General features: G+C 52.8%; 1 long non-coding RNA gene across 2 annotated transcripts; it reads left to right on the forward strand.

Annotated features, from left to right (window-relative positions):
* Positions 1-1,546: 1,546 nt before the first annotated feature.
* On the forward strand, positions 1,547-4,266 carry LOC106149298. Of its 2 annotated transcripts, XR_001235370.1 has the most exons (4): positions 1,547-1,702; positions 1,839-2,001; positions 2,089-2,175; positions 3,592-4,266. It is a non-coding gene; the product is annotated as an uncharacterized LOC106149298 (long non-coding RNA). The 2 variants fall into 2 exon arrangements; XR_001235369.1 differs by having other exon boundaries at positions 1,547-2,001.
* Positions 4,267-6,260: the final 1,994 nt, after the last annotated feature.

Here is a 6,260-nt window from a genome sequence, read left to right on the forward strand (position 1 = left end):
GGCCCTTCTGGCGCTTCCTCCTTTCCTGGCAATCTCAAACCTGTTGAAACTGCTTATCTATGAGTCACAAGAAGCCTTATTTTTACATTTCCACAGGCGAATCCTGAACGCGCACTCAGGCCCCTTCTTCCCCTCCCTGCTTGGGTCCCAGCCACACTACCACAGGGCCTGAAGCTCAGGTTCCCCTCCCCCGCTGGCTTTTTAGGGAGCTCTAGGTGCAGGTGGTGGTGGCCATGGGACCTTGTAGGAGGTCCAGACGCAGCGGGTGGTCCTTGGGTCTCACAGGGTGAGTCCGTGGTCCTTGGGTCTGGCAGGGTGAGGCTGCAGCCCACTTACTGGCCTCAGGTGGTGGACCTGAGACCACCCTGGCCTCTCTGGGCAGCCTGGCCAGCAGCCTGTGTCTCACTGCAGCCCCGGAAGGCCCACGTGTCACTGGCCGCCCTGGGCACAAGCACCGGGGCCCACTGCACGGCTGCAGCTGGAGGGTGGGCTGGAGGAGCTGCGGCACAGCAGGACACGTCCCAGAAGCGGGGCTCCCTGCTCCTCAGGGATGTGTGCCTTTCCCCCAGCCCAGGTTTCCACTTTTTCATTTGGGAGGGTCACAGGGGCACACAGATGGGTGAAGCCCCGGGCCTGGAGAAGAGCCGCCTCTCCCGACAGCCCTGCATCCCTGGTCCCACGAGTCAGCTGAGGTGGAAGTGGAGTCCTTCCAAGTCCTCACACACAGCTGACAAAAGGCTGTTCCCCGTGCGCAGGGACAGGTCACCTCGGCAGATCATCGGCAATGAACGGAAGTAGCAGCAGGCGTCATTTGCAGAGATCTCATGTGTTTAATTCTATTTGCACTTAGCATCCACTGTGTGCCAAGCACTCTGGGCACGTGGGGAAGAGCAGAGCACAGAGAGGAGGGGCCGTCGCCCTTGGAGCGCTTGTGTTCACAGCAACTGCATTGTCTCGAATAATCTAACCACTGTGTGATGAGTGATACTGTGATCATTGCCTCAGTTTGCAAATGGGGAAACCGAGGCAGCGAAGTCAACCCTTTTACCCAAGGTCGTGCAGCTGGTGAAAGACTGAGCCTAGATCCCAGCTCTAGTCTGTGGGACTCCAGACCCCTGTGCTATCTGTCCCCTGGGTTTCTGCTGTCGAATGGTGACGGTGAGCCCAACAGTGACCACCTCATTGGTACTGGGATGTCTTGGTTACTTTTCTCTTGTTGCTGAGACAAAATGCCCAATGCCCAAAATTAAAGAAGGAAAGGTTTATTTAGCTCACAGTTTGTGGAAGTTTCAGTCCGTGATCAGCTGGCAGGGGAGCAGGGCACAGGGGCAGCAGCTGAAGGCGGCAGGAGGCGGCAGGAGGCGGCAGGAGGCGGCAGGAGGCGGCAGGAGGCAGCAGGAGGCAGCAAAAGCAGCAAGAGCAAAACGGGGAAGAGCAAGCCTCTTTCCCTCCCTTTATTGCACACGGGCTACCACCCCCTAGGGCGGGTGTAGGTAGCACACCATCTCCATGTCCTCCTCTTGCACAGGATGAGGATGTTTACAAAGTGAGGAACCTGGCTCCCTGCTGAGCCATTTAGTTAAATGTCTAAACTTTTCAAGTGGACACAACATATCAACCTTTACAAGAGAGCCGGCAAGTTGGGGTCTACCGGAGAATCCTGAAGCACAGGGCTGCGCTGGGTCCAGATCTTCTCCTCTCTGTGAGCTTTGCTCTGCAAGCTTGGGACAGGCCCAGCCTGAGATGGGACAGGCCCAGCCTGAGATTGTGTGGCCCGGCTGTGCCCAGCCCTGCCATGTGTTTTAAGGCTTTGGCCCGTCTTTCCCTCTCCATGCCAGGCACCCCTGGCACCTGCCCATCCTGCAGAGCCTCCTGCTGGAGGGGACCTTCACCACGGACAGGTGGCACCGGCATTACTCCCTGGAGACAAGGCTGGTCCTGAATGGCCAGGAGGAGACGCTGCAGACTGTAGTCCTGGGCTGCCAGGCCAGGTACCCCTATGTGAGTGGCCGCTGGGGAGGCGGCCGGGAGCAGGGCAGTCCCTCTGCCCGTCTCTTGACCGGCTCTGCAGTGTGTGGCTGTTCCCAGGTCTGCGCAGGCCTGACCCGCCCCTACGATAGCAAGGCCGTCCCAAGGAGCCTGGAGGGATGCTTGGTTGCAGGAACTCAGCGCTACGTAAGTGAGAAGGCCCCAGAGCCGTGCCCCCAGATGGCCCCAGTCCAAGCTAGAATCCCTCACTGAGTCTAACGAGGCTCCTGGGCACGTCAGCCCCTCACCTAAAGCTCTCACAGCTTCTCTTGGGCTGGAAGCTGCAGTCCTGACCCTTTGGGCTTGCTGACTCTCTGCCGCTTGGTTTGGTGCCATCTACCCTCTTCATTCTCTTGCCTAGTTCTTCCTGCCTCAGGACCTTTGCATATTCTGAGCCTGGAGTTGCTCCCCTCTCCAGCTTTGCCTGTTTCCCTCCCATCTGCTTGCCATTTTGGGTTAAGTGCAAGTTGTTGCAACTTCTGGGAAACTTCTGGGAAACCCCAAGCCCCTCAACGCCCCCTCCCCTTCCTAGCCCTCAGCACCCAGACCTTTGGCCTCCAGTGCCGTCCTTGATCCCAGTTCAGCTTTTGTGTGATGATTGGGTCAATCTGTTTGCTCTGTTGGTCTCCATACTCATGACTGACGCAGGAGAGGTGCTTAAGGAATCGGGTGTTGCCTCCCTGCTAGTGAAACCCATTGTCTAGCGTCACCCAGCACAAGGTCGGCTCGCTCTCAGAAAAGAGCCAGACAGTGACTTCCAGGCTCTGCAGGCCCCTGGCCTCTGTCACAATGACTCGGCTTTGCTGTTTAGGATGGAAGCACCACAGACCGTAGGCTAATGAGCGGTGTGTCTGTGATCAGTAGGACAGCGCTGGTGAAGCTATGACACATGTGCCGCAGCCAGCTGCTTATTGTCGCTGAAAGCCTTAAAAGGTTCGCCATCACTGCAATAGAACTTCATTCCAGCCAGGCATGGCGGTGCACACCTATGATCCTGGCACACTGGGAGGCTGAGGCAGGAAGATCACAAGTTCCAGCCCAGCCTAAACTAGCAATTTAGCAAGACCCTGTCTGAAAACAAAAACAAAAACAAAAACAAAAGCACAATAAAAAAGGGCTGGGATGTAGCTCTTTGGAAAGGCCCTAGGTTCAATCCCCAGTACCAAAAACCAAACCAAACCGAAACTTTATTTACAAAAGCAGTCTGGATTTGGCCTGTGGGCGAGAGTTTGCCAACTCTTGGCTTAGAGGGCCTGGCAGTTAGCTTCCTAGGCAGGAAGCGCACACTTGCTATGTGTCCCTGGCAAATGGTTTCATACCTCTGGTCCTTAGTGTCCTCGTCCATACAGCAGGGCAGCAGTGCTCACCCCTCAGCAGTGGCTATGAGGGTGGAAGTGAATGCGATGTCATGCCGAGTGTGGGAAATACACCTGCCATGGCCTCAGCACAGCCTCTCTAGGGTAGAGATCTGCCGGTCACATCATTCTGCTTCGTGCACTTATTGAGCACCCACGGTGTACCTATCCCTACAAAAGCCTGTGGTGTTTTCCCTTGTCTTGGAAGGTGGGTGAGGCTGGGCCAGCTGTGGCACCCTAGAGCCGTCCCTTCTCGGCCTCACTTCCTGTCTGCCAGAGAAGGCTGTGAGTGGCCCCTGGAGGCTGGGCAGCAAGTCCTCAGAGCTTTGCAAGGACGCGGAACGGGATGTCAGCCCACAGCACCTGCAGATGCGGCTCCCAGGGGACAAATTTGCAGTTTCCTCAACCGGAGATTGCAGGACGGCTCCCTGGGCCAAATCCAACGGGCAGATGTGTTTTGTTTGGCCTGCTTAGGATCGAAATGTTTACTTAAATTAATTGTTAGCATTGAAAATTGGAAGACTGGGAGTAAAACCCAGGTTTCTGCTGTTTCTAAGAAAAAAAATCAGAAGATCTGACCACACTGGGCCTCAAATCCAAGCTGACAAGGACAGGCTGAAACCGAGCAGGTCGCATCATGATGTAATGGAACTCGGAAGCGGGCCCTTTCTAAAACTGTGCTTATTGACACACATTTTTCCCCTCTGTTGGGCTCTTTCTTTCCTATCATACTGGCTCCAAAACAGAGTTCTGGATTCCTTTGTCTGAAGAGTTCCAGCAGTGATACAATTCTGTCACAAGGTGGGTTTACAACTCGGTCAATACAGCGAGGAATAGCTGCCCCTGTGTCCCACTGTGTACTTGGCTAAATAGTTTTGGATGAATAAACGATGGACTATGTGTATTAGCTTCCTACTGCTGCTGTTTCAAGTTCCTCAAAAATGACACAAATTTTTCTCATGGTTCTTGAAATCAGAATTCCAAAATAGGTTCACTTCACTAAACTCATGGTGTCAGCAGAGTTAAGTTCCTCTAAAGACAGAAAGGAGAACTGCTCCCTTAGGGTTTCCAGCTTCTGGAAGCCACTTGCGGTCTTGTTCTGTCTTCCAAGCCAACCGTGGCTGCTTCTAGTCTCTCTGATTCTGACCCTTAAATCCTTTCTCATAAAGACATTGAGCCACCAGATAATCCAGGATAATCTCCCCCTCTCAAGGGCCTTAAGCCGACCCATATATGTAAAATCTTTTTTTCCATGGAAGGCAGCCTATCCACAGGGTCCAGGAATTGGGACGTGGGTTTCACCAGGCAGTGGGTATTATTCCACTGCCACCCTGTGAGTTACACCTTCTCCCACTCCATCTCGACTTTGACCCTGTGGCTTCAAGCTCTAGTGATTCTGCCTTTGTCCAAATATTTATTGTGTCACCATCAAAATAGATAACCAGACTAAATGTTACCTAACAACATAATCCAAGCGAGTTCTAAGTTTATTAACTAGAAAGCAAGCCACTCAGTTTGGAAACAAAAAAAAAGCAAGGAGAGGTGTCCTGAATCTCATACTGAAGCCGTACTTCGAAGATGTGTGGCTGAAGTACAAGTTGTAAGTTTGGGTTTGGGTAGAAAATTCCATTCTTTGAACACTGACTGAAATTCCAATGAAGTAAGAGTTCTTTGTACAAAGAATGAAGGCAAATATATAACAGTATAGGCCATCCTTGGGATACTTTAGACAGCTCACATTCTTTACTATCAAATACTTACACTGATGTCTTTTTCTTCATTTGTAGACAGCTGCCTCGGTTTTTTACGTGCAGGTAGCGATAGTGAAGATGGTAGAAACTGGGTCGTGTTAGCTGGTGGTGGTCACCATGGGAATGTTATGAAAATGCAATTGTCCAGACTTCTTTTTCTTTTAAAAATCAAAACTGAACAATACTTTAAAATAACAAAAGGAACGGAATTTTGAGAAATTGGATGGTAACATATGAAAAAAATGAGTGTGTCAGAACCTAATTCTTGGGAATCCAGTGGTGAGAAAAATGGATGACTACCAGGCCCCCTTTGGAGGAGACTGACTCTTACCTGCACACCCCACCAGCCTCCTTGTTGGGAAGGTCCCGGGTGTGCCTGTGACTGCTTCCTGCCCTGTGACTGGACTAGTGTGGGTGGTGCTTTACCCCATCGATCCTGTCTCCTGACTGCTGGGCTTTAAGGGTGGCTTCTGCCATCACGTAGAGATGGGCAGTGACTTCGCTCAGTGCTTCTTGTTCCTGCACACCGAGGCTAAGAAGAGAGAGGTCAAGGCCACTTTGAAAGTTACCCAGGAGGTCATGCTGCACCTCACGGGTTTGCACCACGACAGATCCCAGCGCAGGGAAATCCGGCACAGTGTGGCCCTGGGCACTGCCCACTCCTCACAGGTACCTGTCCCCAGGCTGGGCTGATGCTGGTTTTTGCCCCGGACCTAGAGCTCAGCTGTTGGCTTGAGCAGAGTGTGCTGCTCTTTCTTCCCAGCTGAGGCTCCCCCATGCCCTGAGCCTGGGTGGGGACATTGTCTTCTGATGGAGTCGCCGAGGAGGAGCCGTTGACTTTGGTGTGGACGCTCAAGCTGCTGTCAATCACAACGCCGCGTTCCAGGCCAGAACTGAATTCTGCTCCCTTGCTCAGAGGTGAGGGGGTTTAAGGTTAGACTGACTCCCCTGTGTAGTGCTGTGGAGGTGGTGAAGTGGCTCTGGAAGGCACAGCCCTTATTTGGGGCATTGTGTGTGTGACAAGTTGGGATGTACTGACTGTTGTCATAAATGTTTGCTTTATCATGAACGTAAGCTTCCTGTTCAGGTCGCAATTCAGTGTGCTGTGCTCCCCAGGGCCACTCGG

Source organism: Chinchilla lanigera, unplaced genomic scaffold, assembly GCF_000276665.1.
Source record: "Chinchilla lanigera isolate Chin_1 unplaced genomic scaffold, ChiLan1.0 scaffold00041, whole genome shotgun sequence".
NCBI lineage: Eukaryota > Metazoa > Chordata > Mammalia > Rodentia > Chinchillidae > Chinchilla > Chinchilla lanigera.